At 37.5% G+C, this 21,281-nt stretch overlaps 1 protein-coding gene across 2 annotated transcripts in view; it reads left to right on the top strand.

Annotated features, from left to right (window-relative positions):
• Positions 1-3,123: 3,123 nt before the first annotated feature.
• The window catches only part of LOC138703264 (phenoloxidase-activating factor 2), a 97,020-nt gene continuing 78,862 nt past the window's right edge, over positions 3,124-21,281 (top strand). Inside the window, exon 1 of one of the 2 annotated variants that reach the window (XM_069831003.1) lies at positions 3,124-3,256. The gene's annotated coding sequence lies outside the window, so the exon portion shown is untranslated. Of the gene's footprint in view, positions 3,300-21,281 lie in introns of both variants that reach the window. The other variant, XM_069831006.1, reaches the window with a different exon arrangement.

The raw sequence follows: 21,281 nt of genomic DNA, 5'->3' as shown, positions 1-21,281 counted from the left end.
ATCCCACTTTGTTAACTACGTAAGCCTACACTACAAGTACCGGTACACGTAAGTTACTCCCATTAATTCATATTTCCATTATTATTGTTATTGTATTATTGTTGTAAAGGGAAATGCAAATTAATATTTATTGGTTTCATAGTTCATTATCGCTATAACCTTGAATGAGTGAAGCGATTATAGTAAATTTCAGTTCATTTTGCACAAACAAAAATAATAGTAACCTATTTCTTGCAGGTATCTTCGAGTTTATGGTGGAATTTAATATACTTCATTAAAATAATAAATGAACTTTATCCATTTAATATTTCAATAATGGAAGGAAGGTGCTAATTTTTCCAAAAGAACACGACAACGAAAGTGTAACATATTTTGTCATCTGCTAGGAGAGATCTGTGATGATGAGGCGATAGTAGCGATCCTAGTGGTGGGCAACTACCCATGTTTGCATTTTTACTACATATTGAGCTTCGCGACTGTATATAGTAGACTGTGTTTGTACTGTATATCTTAGATACCATAGTTGAAAAAGTGTATAACTAAGCAAGAATCTGCCTTTACTGGTTCCCTTTGAAGAAGCGCGAGCTACTTTCTAAGTTGGTTGTTGCTGTAATAAGAGACAAATTTGTGCCTTCACATTATGTAAAATTGTGTTCGTCTCATTTTAAATATACAGATTTTTGGGAAAGTAATGGCAATAGAATTTTCAAAGATGATGTACCATACCTGTTTAATTTTCCAGGTCATTTGCAAAAGGTACGATATTATCTCTGATGTTACAATATCAATACCATTAAAAATCAATCAGTAGTTCACGACAATAAAGAATACTTAATTGTTAGTACAGGTATATCAGACTGTAGAGAAATCCCACTGAATGAATTATTTAAACTTACGCATCAGATGTTAAACACATTAGTGGAAAGATAATTTTTTGTTTTCATTCTGTAAATTAATTTACCTGCAAGATAATAAACTTTCATTCAAAATCCATATATGGATCAATAAATATACAGATAATAAATAAATAAATAAATAAATTAATTAATTAATAAGTGGCTATAATAACTAAGCCTTCTTTGTGAAATTATGATTCAGAGTTCACTTATAAATATCCCTTTTATATTTTGCCGGATATATTTTATTAAAAAAGCAAGAAATGCCATCTTATTGATATTACATATGTGCATAAAAATTATGTACCATCACTCCACAAGCAATGATAATATATCTATTTTATTTATTTAAAATAACAATACAGTATATAAAGAAATCCACTCATAAAAAGTACGTTTTTTTTATTTTGCATAAGTGATTATGTTTAGTTTTAGGTCTTCATGTTACCTATTGTTTGCAATGTATTAGGTACCGGTACTTTTTATAATTGATAGCATTCCCTTTATTAATTGAAGAATGAATTCCATGTAATTTGGCTACCTTTGCGCATTATATTTTGCCAGATTACTTATTTCCTGTGGTCTAGAAGTACCAGTGATATAATTTTCGATTCTCTAAAACTTAACAACAGGTCTGTACTGATTAGCATAGATTTATTTCGCTTAAGAATTTGATTATAATAAGAACTTGTGTAATCAAGGTGCATATATTTATGTCTTGTGATCTAAGAATAATGTATGTTAATATAAATTTCGATTCTCTGAAACCTAACAATATGGGCTGCTGATTATCGTAAAATTATGCATTCTATAATGTGTATTGTGTAGGCCTATTTATGGATGTATGAGCATGTTTTCTATAAATTTCTGCGTATGTATTTTCTTTTCTTTAATGCTCTGACGCTTATCAATGAAATTTTGAATATGTTTACTTCATCCTAATTTTACGTTAAACTTCGAAGATGGCCATAATCTGTCAATTTTAGATCACCACAGCGTTAAATTGCGTGATTTACGTACTGCTAGTTACAGTATGCGTCTGCTCTTCATCAACATGGCTGCAAGTGCAGCATTCAATTTGTCCCGGTTTCCTCATCCTGCGCAGCCGAGACTGTAGGCTTGAGACAAACAGGCAGACAGATAGATGAATTTAACTCGTAATAGGCCTGTTACCACAGTCTAGTATTTACAGTCACGAAGCCCAATACGTAGAGAACATGCATCCATAGATAGTTGCTAACCACTAGGATCGCTACTATCGCCTCATCACATAAATGTGAAACAGACCGGCACAGCCTATTGTTCCTAATACCACAGTCTACTATATACAGTCACGAAGCTTGAGTTTTGAGGGTGCTAGAAACAATAGACTGTGACGGTACTATTTTGCATTGCCTGTAATGAGGCGATATTACCGATCCTAGTGGTGAGCAACTACCTAATGTTTGCATATTTACTACGTATTGAGCTTCGCGACTGTATATACTAGACTGTGCTAATACTCTCATCAACTCAAGCTTCGTTATTGTATATAGGCCTACTAGACTGTGCTACTACTAAACATGAACAGAACTCACCCAATAACTAAGAAGATAATCGCTATTCCGACAGACAGGCAGACAGATAAACGAATTGACTCGTAATACTAAAATTGAACAAAATCCACCCAATAGCAAAGAAGATAATCGCTAATTAGACAGATACACATATTTTTCTATGCTGAATACGAAAATAAATATCCTTCCGTGAAAATCTCGAAATCGTTTCTTTCGCAATATGGCTAAATTATAATTGCTCTTCATATGAACTTTGTAAATTAAGTACTGTATGAACAAGAGTTATGTAATGAAACTGTTAAGAAATTGGAAGAGCAATATAATATTTCCTACCTGTAGTAACGGTATTTTCTTATAGATCTCACTCGTATTAATGCGCCTGTTACAGAAGTAATTGATTTAATTCTTATTGATAAAACACGCTATAAATTCAAATCGAAAGTTTGGATAGTTATGTTTGTACTACCGGAAGGTCAGATTGTGGTACCATTGTGGTCAAACACGCTTAGGAAATAACCTATGTACATCACGTCGAAGGTTACAAATCACTCAAATTGGCCACATTAATATGTTAAGTGGAAATCGTCTCCTGACGAGGATCTTCATTGGCCTGGAACGGGAAGGTCAATGCACAATCCCCTCTCTAATTAGCATGTACATTTTGTCGTATTTTCCTGTACTTGTGTGACGTCACAAGCTCCTCCTCCGGACAGGTATTATCCTCGGGCAAGCAATTCGCATGCAACAGAAGCAGCTTCCAGTTTGTGTAGAGAACCTGTTTGGAGAACACGACTAGTTTGACTGGTGAGTTGATGGGCAAATCTTCATTGCGGTAGTCTGATTTTATGTAAGTTTATGTTGTATTTTTAAGCTTATTTTAGTTAGCTCATTAACCTCACTTTAAATGTAACGTATATTTGAATAATAATGTTTGTGTTCTTTCTTTTTGCAACTACGAAATCGACAGTATCATACTTTTGCTATTGCAAATACTATTCGTGCAACACTGAGGGAGTCAAAGTGGGAGCCAGAATTCAGTTTGTATCTTTTATGAGGTATCAGTATGAATGAAGGTTTTCAGTAATAAGAATTTTGTTACTTAAGTGTGGAGGCACAGTACTCTTACCCAATAACGAACGCGGATGGCAGATTCTAGTAAAAGACACGAACTAAAAAGTTATACATTTAAAGTTAAGACTACAAACTTCGTACTTCTCTTTTCGGCTCATGGATAATTTCACTGTCGTATTGAATCGTTAGGCGAAGGAGTTCTCTATTCTGACGTACTTCATAAAACCCTACCAAAAAAACCTATTGTAATTGCTGAGCAATGTAGGAATGTACTCTAGGTATATCACTAGAGTTATTATGGGGATAGTGATAAGTGAGGTGAGGTGAATAATGGTGATAGTGCAACAGTAAAAAATTGAAATGAATAATGATGCTAATAACAACAGTAATGATCAATGGCCATTTCGGAATATTCGAGGGCTCCTCCGCAATCCTCATTTTGTACTCCTTTGACATACAGTAGACTCTTGCTAATCCACCCATTCCTTGCACAGAGTGGTGCCGGATTAGCGAGAATGTCGGATTACTGAGTTCTTACAAGTTCTAGTAACTTTAATGTTACGAGCTGCGCCAACCACTCCACTCCACTTGCACTTCTAAATTGGAACTAGAATGTTCCACACGTGGTCGGCACGTGTAGCTGCATAAGTAGGTATATTTGTGTATACGCAATGCAGTATAACACATTACACTAGTACAAATTTCCCAGCAAACTATTACAGTAGAAGTGATAGGAAGTACACTAGAAGGAGGCTAGATAATTGAGAGGCCGGATTAGCGAGAGTCTAGTATTATAGACCAGTGCAGCTCTCCATTTTGCCTTAAGAGAAATATCAATTTTAGAATACAAGAAAAAGTAATAAATTCAAGAAAAAAAAAATTAAATTGAAACCTGTATCAAAAGTCGAGACTCCTCCAATAGAGCTTTCACTTTATGGCAAATTTCAGTGCCAATCGCGACGCCATGCACGCCACGGGTGATGGTCATAAAGATGAATATTGATGGTAGTGAAGGTGATGTTGATTTATGCTGAAAACATTGTGATCAGTGAAGAAATTAGTGATGGCGATGAATGATGACGGCAATAATAATTGTGACAATTGTAATAGTGAAGTGATCGTGATAATAGTGAAGTTGTGACGGCGGTGGACCCCTTCAAGAGGCAGTAGTTTCGCTGCTCCTTTCCATAGGCGTTGGTCAGCGTGAATGTAGCCTAATAGGAAATCCCACTTGGTAATGTTTCTTACATTTATGTTAAACTATTTTTGCTGAAAATGTTGTTGTTCTTTAATATACACATTTTCTGTAAAATAATTTTGAAGTAACTTGTGGAATTCATCCAATTAGTGTTTCCCAGAACAGTTTAGGAAAAACCCGTGAAGTATTTTTAACCTTGGACAGTGATTCACGTTAAGCATCTCTGTCATGTTCGGATTCTCGGTGACCTTCCGATATACAAACCGGCTGGATTAGTTGATTTCTTCTGTGAAATCTCTCTCCTCCGGTGAAGGGAAAACTATTATCATTTTCATGGTCATCTGTAAACAAAAATTCTTAACACATGCACCGTGCACTTATGTTATATCATAGTTGAAAGCTTTAATTCGTTGAACATAAAACTAAATGGTATGGATATTTTTTGTGTCATTTTCCTTAACCGCATGTGTCCCCTTTCCGTATCCCGCGTTTGTCTCTTTTCCTTAATCCGCGTTTGTCACCTCCCCTTAACCCGCGTTTATGTTCCTTTCCTTAAACCTCGTTTGTATCGCATTTCTTAACCCGTGTTTGTATCACTTTTCTTAACCCGTGTTTTTATCGTTTTCCTTGGCCAGCGTTTGTATCGCTTTTATTAAACCGCGTTTATGTTCCTTTCTTAACCCGCGTTTGTATCGCTTTTCTTAATCCGCATTTGTATCGCTTTTCCTAATCCACCTTTATATTACTTCCCTTCACCCTCATTTTTATCTATTGAAAAACTTCAAAAAAAAAAAAAAAAAGAAGTAAATTTGTTGTAAAGAATACACACAATGGGCCAAAAAAAAAAGGCACAAAATTTAAATGGTTATATTCCAGTAGCTAATGATTTCACTTGAAAGTTTATTTCACAGGCAAATTTCACAGTCCTTGTAGACCGGGAAAGTACCGTACTGTAATAATTAATTTTTTACCATTTATTAAACATTATTTTTTTTATTTTTTGTAAGGCAGTGCAAAATGGATCGTTTATGCCGAACTAAGCATTATGGTCTTACGAGTTCAGCAGACCAAGCCGTTCGTTGTGCTATCATAATTTGTTTCCTTCCGTTTTGAGTTCTCATTTGTCGCTTAACGAACAAAGACAAGATTTTCATTACAGATTTGCACCAATAAGATAATTTATCTGCCCGTCAAATTGTAAGGAACTACGCTCAGCGAGAATGGTCTGTTTCAACTGTACAACGATTGATTAGGAAGATAGACATTACAGTGAATGTAAAAAGTATTCGCACGGTGGATAATAAAAATATATAGCAATAATAAATGTGCGTCAAATCATATACTCTCAACTTGTTGGACATGAACACAAGTTACGCGCAAGTATATACATTCTCTGTTATTTATTTACATATAAACACAAAATTAATTGCACAATTCTCAAAATAAACAATTATGTTTGATTAAAACACAATGATACCAAACAAAAATACGAAAAAAAAGTATTCGCACACTGGTCAAACTATAGTCAGTTCCTTTTCAATTTCAATATTTTGTAAGATAACCCTTGCATTTTACAATAGCCTCTAACCTTCTGGGGATAGAATTAACTAAATTTGAAGTAATGTTTGCTGGAATGTTCCACTCTTCTATGATTGCAGTCTTTAGAGACTCTTTGCTGATAATATGCCTAGTTCTAAGTCATATTTCTAAATAATCCCAAAGGTCTCGATTGGGTTGATGTCTGGTGACTGGGGAGGTGCCTGAAGGTATGGAGGGATGCTATAGAGAATCCACAGTCAACCATTGTGGGTCGTATGTTTGGGGTCGTTGTCTTGCATGAATATGAAATTGTTCCTGATGCCCAATTTTTGGGCACTAGGCACTACATGATCCTTCAGAATATCAGTGTAACGTTGGTGATCCATATTGCCCTCTGCAAAAGCCAACGACTCCACTACTGCTGAACTCATGCACCCCCATACTAGTACTCAAACTCCACCTTGTTTCACTGTGGGACGAAAATTTTTTTTCCAGCTCAGCATTTTTTTTCTGCACACGAAACTTCTCCCATCAGATTGAAATATATTGAACTTACTTTCATCAGTGAAAAGCATTCTGTTCCAAAATCCTTGGGGCCGGTTAAGATTTGTTTCAGCAAAGTCTAATCTTTTACTCTTATTAACTTTACTGATGTAGTATTTCCTATGGTCGATTCTACCATGGCATTCGCTGCTGCTTAGGTAATTTCGGATTGTACTATTACACACACTTATACCGAGATCATATTGAAGCTCTGCCGCACTAATATGCGGATTCTTTTTAATTTTTCGCATGATTGCTCTGCCACTGTATTCGTTTATTTTTCTCTGCCGGCCACTTCTCCTTAAATTTTCGTTAGATTTTCTTTCCCCGTATCTGTCTATGATTCGCTTGATGGTTGACTTACCTCTATTCACAATCATTGATATTTCACTCAGTTGTTTACATTGATTATGCAGACGAATGATATAGCCCTTTCTTTCTTAGAAGTTTCTTTCCCTCTTAGTCCCATTTGACGTGATAGCTATATACTACTTGTAATTCTGGAATCAAACTGTCTTGGAACATGCATTACGAGCGTTTTCTTAGTACCATGTAACTCCTGCGTTTCGCAGGAGTGCTTTTATTCGTCAACAGAATTGAGTGTGCGAATACTTTTTATGCTGCAATTTTGTTAGGCATTCAATTTATTGAACCATGACAGAACCTACACGCAAAATTATGAAAATTTATTGTGTGTATTTGCTATGTGATGCATTATTATTATACGTGAACAGTCTATTTCATACCAAGAATTAATAGTACTTCATTTGAGTCTCAATTTGTAGTAAAAACGTCGTCGTGCGAATACTTTTTACATTCACTGTATATCCCTCCTGAGAGAGTATTGCGTGAAAGATCGCGTTTCTCAGATTCGATTCTCTGATGGTTTCCGCTGGAGTTTCAAACGAGATCTTAATCCTATGGACTGTTTTGTATGGCGTCTACTACAAAAAGCAGTTTACTACAAAACAAGAATTCGTAATATTGAACATTTAAGACGACGCCTTCTTGAATGTTCAAAGACAGATAACCAGTGCTATTGGACAATAGAGAAGACATCTACAAATGATTTTTTGGGCAAACATCGGCGGTCACATAGAACATCATTTTTAATTTTGATTATTTGAAAGATCATTAATTATTAATTTTACCAACATTCAGTTTCTGCATTTTGAAGTAATAAATCGTCTTCAAAAACAACATTTTTCGCACCGTTATGTACAATTGACCTCCATAAGATTTTAATTGAGCCTAAAAAAACATAATAGTCCTCATCTTTAAAGTCTACTCTTTCCAACAGTGTACTCATTATAAATTAATGCTATGTATTTCAGAAAATAGAGTATTACTAATTTTCTGCCTTTTTTGGCCCAGTGTGTATAAGTACAGTATACAGTGTGTGTGTGTGTGTGTGTGTATGTGTGTGTGTGTGTGTGTATATATATACAGGGACATCATTTTATTTTTACTTGCATTTTTATTGTACCTGCATTTCTCAATGTACTTCACTCTCACCCCTTCACTAATGTCCTTGCTCCCGTCAGACACACAAACTTACGGCCGCTGTTGCATTCGAAGTCTTCAAACAGTGAAGTAAACACTGCAGAGTATAGTGTGTTTCATAAATATGATTGCGTTTTCTATAGAAGAAAGAACCTATATTAATAATGTCGTACTAAAAAATTATATTCAAGAAACGATAAATTGAATTTCAGAGAATCTGCTTCAAAATGTTTTTAATAATATGTGTACTGAATTGAAGCCTGCATTGTAATGAACGGCAACCATTTTCAGCAACTTGTTTAAAAATTCAGATTAGCTTTTTTTTAATTGAGGTGGCTAGAAGCAAAGGAATGCTAGTGAAATTTGTAATAACATGAGTTAAGTGCATCCAGTGTAAGCTAAAGTATCTAAAATTTTAGTGGCAAAGGGATATTTTAATCGCATCACACATTAAAATTTAAATAAAAATTTCACCGATTTTACGAAAGCTTAAATATTTAAACCCCATTTTCTCAAAAGTAACTTAAGTGCACTTACAGCCCTTTACTTATGACCCCCTCAATTTAAATGCACTCTCTATATTGTATGTTATCATCAATAATTAATATGCTAAATAAAGTAGACATTACATAACGAACATAGCTGCCTGAAAAGTTGAGTTTTTTCGAAAAAAAAAATGTTACTACTCTACTGTATTTTGATAAATTCCGTAAAAGTGATGATCAAACTGAAAATCGTAATATCATATTTCCCTACAACATAAATGGATACACTACTTTTCTCTTCTCCTTTACCTAGTAAAATGATTTGTTTACATATTGCACTAGTAACATCAAACTCCTGTAATGGAAGGGGGCAACAGTGTTTCAGAGTATAGACAGGTTAATGTTAAAAATGTTGGTAAAAATAAAGTGATGTCCCTGTATGTATATATATATATATATATATATATATATATATATATATATATATATATATCGTACTGTAGAATCTAAATTTAGATCTCCGTGCACTCCGCGCAGAAGCAAAATCTTCAGTTCGTCTCAGCATCTCTAATGGCTGTGGGATTCTGATTAACGTTACAATCGAGTCTTAAGGAATCCTGGAATTAAGCGACCAAGCTCAGGAGATAGGTTTTCGAAAAGTGTTATAATGGTCACAGATAATACAAAAATAAAATAATATACCAGTGTATAGTATATAAACTATATAATGAATGCATTAGTTTTGAATATAAATATACACGGGGTGGAAGGGGCTATATTACATCAGTTCACAGAGCTAACAGATCAAGTCAATGCGAACAAGTTTTGTCAAATAAGTTTTTTGTTACGTCCAATACTTTTTATAATACAAAATAAAAAGTGTTGCAACGCTCCTTGAGGTCATTGCTCCGCAGTGGGAGTGAGTGTAACTGCAATCATCCACTCCACAAGACTTGCGAGTCATTGCTCCGCAGTGGGGGTGAGTGTAACTGCAATCATCCACTCCACAAGACTTGCGAGTCATTGCTCCTCAGTGGGGGTGAGTGTAACTGCAATCATCCACTCCACAAGACTTGCGAGTCATTGCTCCGCAGTGGGGGTGAGTGTAACTGCAATCATCCACTCCACAAGACTTGCGAGTCATTGCTCCTCAGTGGGGGTGAGTGTAACTGCAATCATCCACTCCACAAGACTTGCGAGCCATTGCTCCGCAGTGGGGGTGAGTGTAACTGCAATCATCCACTCCACAAGACTTGCGAATCATTGCTCCTCAGTGGGGGTGAGTGTAACTGCAATCATCCACTCCACAAGACTTGCGAGTCATTGCTCCTCAGTGGGGGTGAATGTAACTGCAATCATCCACTCCACAAGACTTTCGAGTCATTGCTCCGCAGTGGAGGTGAGTGTAACTGCAATCATCCACTCCACAAGACTTGCGAGGCATTGTTCCGCAGTGGGTGTGAGTGTAACTGCAATCATCCACTCCACAAGACTTGCGAGTCATTGCTCCGCAGTGGGGGTGAGTGTAACTGCAATCATCCACTCCACAAGACTTGCGAGTCATTGCTCCGCAGTGGGGGTGAGTGTAACTGCAATCATCCACTCCACAAGACTTGCGAGTCATTGCTCCGCAGTGGGGGTGAGTGTAACTGCAATCATCCACTCCACAAGACTTTCGAGTCATTGCTCCGCAGTGGGGGTGAGTGTAACTGCAATCATCCACTCTACAAGACTTGCGAGTCATTGCTCCGAAGTGGGGGTGAGTGTAACTGCAATCATCCACTCTACAAGACTTGCGAGTCATTGCTCCGCAGTGGGGGTGAGTGTAACTGCAATCATCCACTCTACAAGACTTGCGAGTCATTGCTCCGCAGTGGGGGTGAGTGTAACTGCAATCATCCACTCCACAAGACTTGCGAGTCATTGCTCCTCAGTGGGGGTGAGTGTAACTGCAATCATCCACTCCACAAGACTTGCGAGCCATTGCTCCGTAGTGGGGGTGAGTGTAACTGCAATCATCCACTCCACAAGACTTGCGAGTCATTGCTCCTCAGTGGGGGTGAGTGTAACTGCAATCATCCACTCCACAAGACTTGCGAGTCATTGCTCCTCAGTGGGGGTGAATGTAACTGCAATCATCCACTCCACAAGACTTTCGAGTCATTGCTCCGCAGTGGGGGTGAGTGTAACTGCAATCATCCACTCTACAAGACTTGCGAATCATTGCTCCGCAGTGGGGGTGAGTGTAACTGCAATCATCCACTCTACAAGACTTGCGAGTCATTGCTCCGCAGTGGGGGTGAGTGTAACTGCAATCATCCACTCCACAAGACTTTCGAGTCATTGCTCCGCAGTGGGGGTGAGTGTAACTGCAATCATCCACTCTACAAGACTTGCGAGTCATTGCTCCGCAGTGGGGGTGAGTGTAACTGCAATCATCCACTCTACAAGACTTGCGAGTCATTGCTCCGCAGTGGGGGTGAGTGTAACTGCAATCATCCACTCCACAAGACTTTCGAGTCATTGCTCCGCAGTGGGGGTGAGTGTAACTGCAATCATCCACTCTACAAGACTTGCGAGTCATTGCTCCGCAGTGGGGGTGAGTGTAACTGCAATCATCCACTCTACAAGACTTGCGAGTCATTGCTCCGCAGTGGGGGTGAGTGTAACTGCAATCATCCACTCTACAAGACTTGCGAGTCATTGCTCCGCAGTGGGGGTGAGTGTAACTGCAATCATCCACTCTACAAGACTTGCGAGTCATTGCTCCGCAGTGGGGGTGAGTGTAACTGCAATCATCCACTCTACAAGACTTGCGAGTCATTGCTCCGCAGTGGGGGTGAGTGTAACTGCAATCATCCACTCTACAAGACTTGCGAGAGGAAAACGTGAACAAAAGCGTCTCATCAGATGTGTTTCGGTTCAAATTACTGTGCATTCGTAACACTTAACAAATTACTTAACATTACTGTAATCTTAATTTTTTTCTAAATTAATTTATTTTTAATTTCTTCGAAGATAATAACTTAAATGTAGATTGAGTTACAGAATGTGAATTCGTAATAATATTATTTTGACTGCACATCAAATGTAAAATAATTTTTAATGGAAATAGTTTTATTTTATAAGAATGTACATTCTTTACTATTTTGTAATAATGCGTAAAAAGCAAACAAATCAAGAGATACTGTGAATGTTAATTAAGTTTCATGGTATTAAATTTAGATATAAAGTGGCTAGAACGTAATAAAGAATGTTAAAAACCAAACAATTTGCGTACCGGTAATTAATTGATTCAATACAGTACTTTGTTTTCATCTACAGTAATTTGATCGAAACGTATCTAATAGTTCTTGTTTACATCCTTTTCTCGCAAGTCTTGCGGAGTGGATGATTGCAGTTACAGCTCGATTCAACGTTATTGGCCCGTGTCCTTGATTGTTTGGCTAATGAGCGAGTTGTGTGTTGCGTTATAAGAAAGAAATTTAATTACAAATATGCATAGAACGGGAAGAGGAAGAATGAAAATAATAACTATGCTGAGGGACACTCATTTCAAGAAAATATAAGTCATCATGACAATGTTTAGTCAACAAACGTAGTGGTTAATAACGGGACGTGTGGAAGAATATTGTGTTTTAAGACGGAGTGTACCGCGACATGATTTTATTTTTATGTTATTGGGTTATTTTACGACGCTGTATCAACATATCAGGTTATTTAGCTTCTGAATGAAATGAAGGTGATAATGCTGGTGAAATGATTCCAGGGTCCAGTACCGACAGTTACCCAGCATTTATTCGTATCGGATTGAAGGAAAACCCCGGAAAAAACCTCAACCAGGTACCTTGCCCCGACCGGGATTCGAACCCGGGCCACCTGGTTTCGCGGCCAGACGCGCTGACCGTTACTCCACAGGTGTGGACCCGCGACATGATAAGAAGGAAGTGTTAGGTGTTATGACTGCGCGGCCTGACCTGTGTGACCCAGCCCGCCAGCAGTGATGAGTAACTCGCTCTTAGTATATCTACTTACTTTTTGCAGGGGCCAAAATCCCTGAATCAAGCTGTACAATCACCTCCACTGCGGAGCAACGACCTCAAAGAGCATTGCCACACGTTACATTTCACATTCTCAAAGCCATTGCACGTACCGGTACCAAAAAACTTATCTGACAAAACGTGTTCGCATTGACTTCATCTATTACCACTGTGAATTAATGTAACAGTTTCCTTCCACTCTGTATGAAGAAGGTGACTCTGGGATAGGTATTAACAATTAATAATTATAATTTACAGTAGAATTGCAAATTGAGTGATTTTTCCTTTTAAAATTATAATAAAATTTAGAACAACAAGCATTACGGAATTGATTTCAAATAATGATACAATTCCATTTAAACTCTAACCATATAGGACATCGAGACGAGATGGAGAGACAAGCATTCATCCAGCCTTTAGGTCTCACCGGAGGTAGGTGTAGTTCTAAACAATGACAAAGAATGTTATAGCCCGAGCCATTTAGGAGGACGTTGCGAGAGGGAAAACGTGGGTATGAAAGTGCTGACTTATCGAGAAAGCTATGGAACACACAGTACGGGTCACCTCAAATATGATTTTCATGGCGCTCGATGCACAAAATCCTGAGTAACTCTGAGATCGATCGGACTTCCACACTGCTTTTAAGACCTTGCGATGAAGGATAGGTTATCTACCGTATGATATGAAAGTCACTTGCCATTTTGAAATGAAAAATACAGGACCATGGCAAAGACAATAAGGACCACGATAAAGACAACAATAACAACGATAAGGAGTACGACAAGAACCACGACATGCATCTCAACATGGATTAAGTTAAGGACCATGACATGACCACGATAAGGATCACAACAAGGACCACTACATGGACAACTACAAGGACCACGATAAGGATCACTACTAGAGGTGGGGAGTGACGGCATTTTGCAGTCACAGCTCTGAACTCTGACAGCTCCGGAAAAATCTCTGTGATAGATAATAGCGATTTTGTTGCAGTGTGATTTTTTCTGTTCGGGTGATTCTTGGTGATTGCGAATGTTGTAACGCCCTAACATTTACACAGTCATTCATCAGATATTACAAGGGTAATATCATCAGTTGTAATGTAAACGTTTATTGTTGCTGCCAGTTCCAGCTTGTCTGAGTTCTTAAATTATTCAATTCGTGGTTAGTTTACAAAATTAAGGAATATGACTGTTATTTGCAAAGGAATGCATAACGAAACAACACCGGAATGAATCCGAACGTTACAATAAAAAGGCATAGTACAACCCGTAATGTTTCGATCACGAATCTTCGTTTTCAGACCCAAACAATTACTTCTAACTGGTGACCAATGATTTGTTCAGTCTTGTCTTTTACAAATTCTACAACCTTCAATTTGTTGAGATTTTACAGTACTGAGACTGTTATTTCTACTAGTAACATTTGTACCATAATGAATATTATTATTATTATTATTATTATTATTATTATTATTATTATTATTATTATTATTATTATTATTGAATTATACAATATTGTTATACTACTTAATCACATAAACAAGAGAACTTAAGACGTCTGCATTCATCTTCCTTAGATTAAGATTGTGTCGGTGTCGCCCAATTGATCATACTGATGATCGCTCAATTTCTCCTTCGAAACAAAAGCAAGATATTTAATTTCTTCATCTCCACAAGCGCGATGTAATTTGGCTAATGCTTCTTATTGTCATTTCCTATCATAAGCTTTTTTTTTATCAATTCTCTAACTTTGCGAACACGTTTCTTACTAATGACATTTTTTATTGAACATTCCTTTCCCTTTTCAGTAGAGTTTAAACAACTGTGATACGGAGATAATCTCATAACGATGTGTTGATATTTGAATGCCGGTTCATCTGCTGCATACTTGTTCTTTTGGTAAATGGGCTTGACAATTTCTGTAACTGCAATACTGTTTTAGAGGTTGGAGATGATGGTCTTGCGTTGTGTTCATTTATAAATTTCATTATTTCAGGATGAGTTTGGGTATTGGCTTGAGAAACTGACAATGATACGGGGGCGTTATCCATATAATTATAAGTCCCATCGCTCTTATCTCCGGCAGCCAATCACGTTGCAGGTCCGCTATTTTTAAACGTGTGTCTCTTATGATTCGTTGCTGATGACCTTATGCACTTTCTAAGGCTCGATAAATACTTAATATAATCGCCCGCCATTTTGGCTCTTTCGTTGGCGTTCGCAGAAAGCACACGAGGACACTGTTTGCTGCTCAATTATTTGCTCAATTATAGTGCGTTTGATTTATTATCATAGGAGCTACGACATGAAAATGTTTAACGGTGCGGCAAATAGATTCCCCTTCTGGTAGCTCGTCAACGAAAGAACAAAAATGGCGAACGATACTACCTACTTAGACTTCATAGAGCCTTTACATCCTAGGCGTAAGCAAAAAGGAGTCACGCCGGAAAAAACAGCGACGCGACTATACTAACGGTTCTTCAAGCAATTTCAGCGCGCCTTTGAATCATTCTTCAAATATATGGGTAGTTGCAGACATGAATCCATGATAATCAGCTGGAGCATCCAATAAGCTCTTATATGTTACTAGTAGAGGATGGGGAATAAACCCATTTGAAGAGTCCACTGCAAAAAGGGAGAACGTCGAATTTATTTTATTTTGCAGGAAATGAAATTTAAACTTTGATAATTCCTCTTTTTGTGTTTTATACCAATTCGTCAACACGATATAGATCTGGAACTATCATCTTTCTTGCAGTGCAACAAAGTGTATTGTATTGTACTCCCTTTAATAGCCTATATAGGCTAGTATTGAACCTTAAATTCATTTTTCACAAATTTACGACATTCTCTCTTTTTGCAGTGGACTCTTCATTTCTTTCTCCAGTGTGGTGTATGACAATCCTCTTCCTTTTTCCGATAGAAAAATTTCATCATAAGGGGCTGTTCCATTTGACCATCGGCGAAAAATCCCGTTATGTATGTCGCACTATGTTTCACCAAGATATAAATATTGATATCCTACTCACGATAATGACTCACCAGATTGAAATGACTGAACCTCAAAATTTGGATTCCATTACTTTGATTCGCTCAAGAAAGCCCATACCTTTTAAGGAAATTTCCGTATGTTTTTGCTATAACATTTATAGATAACTTGTATAATATCCTGCCCGAAGTCATCAATCTCAGTGAATTACATATTTCTAGATAAGATTAAGTTTTCTTTTTATGGATGAGTTATTGGTGCATTACATTTCCCTCTTCCTTTATTTAAATATCGGTATGCATAAATGAGTTATATATTCAGCTTGCAGAAGGCAATGGCAAAACACCGCAGTGTCACCTTGCCTAGTAAACCTTGTGCGGTTCGTGGTTTGCATATTCACGGCCTTGTCTATAGTGAGGATCACATAAGTGTAGTTCCTAAAAATCTAATTTGGCCGTCTCTTCAATGTTGCCAACTAATACTAGATATCACCAAAGAGGGTAAAATCACAATGTTACGTACTGAAATAATAATAATATAGTATTAACAATAACAATATCTTGCTTATATACCACATCTCATCTTTATGTTGCGACGTGTTTCCTAAATGATTCAATAATTTATGATATACTGCAGTATATTTTCCTACCGGACTTCTCGCATATTATGTTGGTAGGCCTGATTAGGATGATCTATTATTAAAATCTATTTTGTCTGGCAACATGAAATTCATTGCTTTGACCGAACAGTTTGCTATTCATGAGACCTAACCTAAACATATTTTGCTTGCATTTTCATCACTTTCCTTTACTGCAAACAGAAATTGTTGCTGCCAACATAACAGTTAGAAAATAACTGCCAGTTGTAGTAATTGTCAGTAGGCCAACCAGAAATTCGATACGAAGTTGGTAAAAGAAAATTCAACCTGAGAGCTAGAAAATCACTATAATTCACTAGCATATGTAGTAATAGGAGAAGAATGGTTAGGTTTCACCCTTAGGGTATTAAGTAAGGTGATCCGGACTATAAAAGGGATAGGCCTGACCTGCCTTCGCGCAGATGACCCGCCATTATCCGTCATATTCAGCTAATTTCTTTAATGATTTGGCTCTTCCAACAGACGTAAGGTTATAATTTTCCTTATCAGGTCATTACTATATTTAGGGTTGCCATACGTCCGTATTTTGTACGGACATTATGTATTTTAAGACCAATGTCCGTGTCATTATCGTACCAGTAAAGAAGTGACGAAATGTTCGTATTTTCTGGTTCGGACTCTGAAAGGAGATCAATATTATTTGCTAAATCCTTCAAGAGATATCTACTATGTAGTTCCTTGTCAGGTCATTACTGTGTTTAGGGTTGCCATACGACTTCAGTTTTAAAAATACATGAAGAAACTAGAGTGCTGCATTCACAGATTTCCAAGCTCAGTTTCATGGGAAAACTTAAATTCATCCCACAGATAGCCAAACAGAAACTGGCAATATTGATCACTGAAGTTGAAACGAAAAGGATGATTTCGAGGAAAATATTTGAACTTTCAGTGTCCATATTTCATTTCTCGAACTCTGGGATGGGAGTTTTGAGAGTGCTGAGCACTTTTCTTTGATTTAAGTAGGTTCAGGTTATGAATTACAGTGGAGCAGTGTCGAAAAATCAGCAGAGTTTATGAATTTACTCGTTTCTAATCCTAATGCTTCCATAAACATTGTCAAACGTTTTGATGAGGTCGTATTCGTGAATTTTGTGCTTTAAAGAGAATCAAAGAAAATGTTGAGGAGGAGAGAAGAAAAGAAGTAGACTCGTACATAGAACTGAAAGGTGTTAAACAAATTAAAAAGAAGTGAAACGAAATGTAACAATTTTGAAGCTTTAGAATTTGTATACTCTCTGCCAGGAACTTCCGCACCTGTGGATAGAGAGTTTCCTTTTATGAAAATCATTTGGACACCTAAAAGAAATAGACTCAAAGTAAATAAAGTAAAAGCAGTTTTCATGCGTGAATTTCTAAGATTTCATGAACGAAAACACTAATTATTTTCTAAAGCAAGTATATTCTCAGAAGAATGAGAATGATTGTTGAATGGCATATTATTGATATTAAATAAATCAGAATATTTTTGTTTAAAAAAATTATGGCAACCTTAACTATGTTGTTCGCTCGCTTGAACAGACAATCATGGTTGCCACATACTTCAATAATTTCACAACACACCCAGAAAACTCAACCGACATGAAAATGACTTGCACACACTTTAGATTATACAAAGTCTGGCAACTATGTTGTGAATGTATAAGTTTCGCGAGGAAAGAGTAAACATTATCCACTGCGTCTGTGCCTTCGAACATATGCTCTGTCTGTGCTACCAGCCCAGCCCTCGGTTTTCCTAGGAACGAATGAACAGCTTATTAGTTTTGAAGATTCCGAAATTCACAAAATGCAGATTACGATCAAACACTTCCACTTCAATCCTGTTTTCGATACTTGAAGACTATCAGGTATTGTCGGACCATCGGATCTGTGCCCCCGTAAGATATGCGAACTAAACCCTAATTCCTTCTCAGCCTCGGTAATTTATTTCTCTCCCTCCATTCCTATCTCTGTCTTTTCTACCTCTCCTTCTTTCTCTCCCCCACTACTCACAATTTTCAGCCTTCTTGCGGGACAGTTTATTTGCACTTGCAGTCCAGTGTTGTCAACTCAACATGAATACTGTAGCACGGAGTGGTGAAAAAAATATTATTAAGCAAGTAATAGCATTTTTCGATGAAGAGAAACAAACCGATCAATATCTATTTCCCATAAATCAGGCAACGAAAAGAGCAGCTGCGATCACAGGTGAGGCTTATTTTATTTCAATTGATTACGTATTAAAATTACTTATTTAACTAATACTGATATAATACAACATTTTTATGTATTTTATATAGGCAGGTTAGAGCACCTAATAAAGAAAATCAGAAGAAAGGGACTCTATGCAGAAAAGCTAGAATCACCAGGGAAAAACAGACACAGGGAAACTTTAATTCTTGTAGATGATATAAACCGATGTATTTTAAGAAGAAAGATACAAGAATTTTATACCGTGCAGAAAGAAGTTCCGACATTGAAGAAATTATTGAAAGTTGCGAGAGAAGCAATAATTTCCAAGGTCGGAGAGAAACGCTACGGAAAGTGATTCGAGACATGGAATTTAGGTTTTAAAAATGTAGAAATACAAGATGTATTTTGATTGAAAGAAATGATATTGTAGCATGGAGGACCAGTTATTTATGACACCGTTTGACGGAAGTTTGACAACATCCCTATTCGGCAAGGTTTGTGGCCTGCTGTTTGACGTGGTGGGAGGAAAGCGGGTGGAATGGAGTGAGTATAGGCGTTAACTTTTCCAAGAACGACAACAGCGCTGAAGGAGCACAGATCCGATGGTCCGACAATATGAAGCACCCCCTATGTGCGATCTGATCAGATTAGTGATTGACGTTTTTGTACAGCGTTGCCGAAACTTGCCTTACCGACAACGAGCGCGCTCAGATAGTAAAACTTCATCGTCCTCGATGGAGCTAGGATTCATATGTAGTAAAAGCTAATATTTCAGTCAGTATAGTTTATAAACATGCAAGCCATGCCCCCACTCCTTATACTTGCCATTCTTGTCATTCAGTACTTCCATTAGTTAGCGTTAAGAGTCTTTAATCTTCTTAACAACCACTTCAAAACAGCGGGGGGTTTAAAAGCTGCATTGTCTAGTCTTCGTAACTTTACTTGCATTTCGAATCTTGTCAAACAAGCATAAAACCTTCTTAACCGGCATCACATCGACTCAATTTACTCGGCGTCATTCTTAACTCTTACTACATATAAATCCTAGCTCTACGATGGTCTTGCGGTTATCCTGCTGTTACTTAGATCCGAGGTTGAGGATTGAAATGGCCGACGGCGATGAATTTTAAAAGGCGATAAAATGCTTCAAGGTGGTGTAAAGTTGGAACAACAATTGTTGGATATTGTTGATTCAGTATGGGTACAGGAGAAAATGCCACAACAATGGGCGGAAAGGATTTTGTGTCCCTTTCATAAGAAAGGAGATCCAGTGGAGTGTGAAAATTACAAAGGAATAACTCTTCTTAACCTGAGGTATAAAGTATTCTCAAATATACTTTTCGATCGTCTTCTCCCAATGGTTCAGAAGCAAATAGGCATATATCAATGTGGGTTTCTTCCAGGCAAGTCAACCATAGACCATATTTTTACATTAAGGCAAATTCTAGAAAAAACTATTGAATTTGGAGTTGGTACACACCATCTATTTATTGACTTTAGAGCTGCTTATGATAGCATTAATAGAGAACATTTGTATAATGCTCTAAGAGAACTAGATATTGCTGAAAAGTTGGTGAGACTGTTAAGAATGACAATGACAGATGTTCGAAGCAGTATAAGGGTCAGAGGAATGTTATCAGATCCATTAGATATTAACCCTAGATGGACCAAGGGAGGGTCAATTTATGTCCACACATTTTTAGAACTATTGCTATTATAGTATAGAACATGTTCAGACCATGGTGTTCTCATTTTGTGTCAGAAATAGTATAAAGTTAATGATTCAATAAAGAAAATCAACTTTTTTTGGTTGAAAACCTAATTATATGGGCCAAATTTCGAAGTGGTCACATAATAACCCTCCCTTGGTCCAACTTGTAACATTTTTTTTTTTATTCGAAGTGATAAATATATGTTATAACAAAAAAAAAAAGTAAATCCATGCCACTACAGCCCATGAAGAGCAAAGACCGACCAGCTGGCTGCTGGCCTCACGTCCACATGCCGAGGCAGAGGTGGACGATCATCCAACCAGAACGGAGGTATCTTGTGGTTAGCACGATGATCCCCTCAGCCGTTATAGCTGGTTTGAGGAACCGGATTTTCGCCACTTATCGTAGCTCCCCAAGTGCATCACGATGCTGGGTGGGCACCGGTCCATACACTGGCCGAAATTTGATGAGAAAATTTCTTCCCCCATGAGAACTCGAATTAGCGCGCATTCTGTAACGCGAGTCCTAGGCAGGATGCCTTAGACCACGATACCACGGCGCGGGACTATGTTACGACAATGAACTTATTATTTGTAACTCCAATCATATGTTGTAACAATGGACTTATTTGGAAACCAACATTATTTTACGAGGCGCATCCATAAAGTAACATTCCCACTCGTCCCACAGCTAGCAAACCATTGCGCGAAGCGACTGCGTGTACGTGATAGAGTAATGTCCTGGCATGGCACATGCGCTAGCAGAACTTCCCGAGTGCTCTCAGTAGCTTCGTTTCATTGGTTGAAGATGGACGCTCCTACTCCAGCTCCCACCGCGTGTGAAGTGCGGTCAGTGATAAAGTTTCTGAATGTACAGGGCATAGCGCCGATTGAAATTTATCGTGATCTGTGCCAGGT

The sequence above is a fragment of the Periplaneta americana genome, chromosome 7, assembly GCF_040183065.1.
Source record: "Periplaneta americana isolate PAMFEO1 chromosome 7, P.americana_PAMFEO1_priV1, whole genome shotgun sequence".
NCBI lineage: Eukaryota > Metazoa > Arthropoda > Insecta > Blattodea > Blattidae > Periplaneta > Periplaneta americana.
Note: the sequence above shows the minus strand (reverse complement) of the source record. Positions and strands in the feature narration are given on the sequence as shown.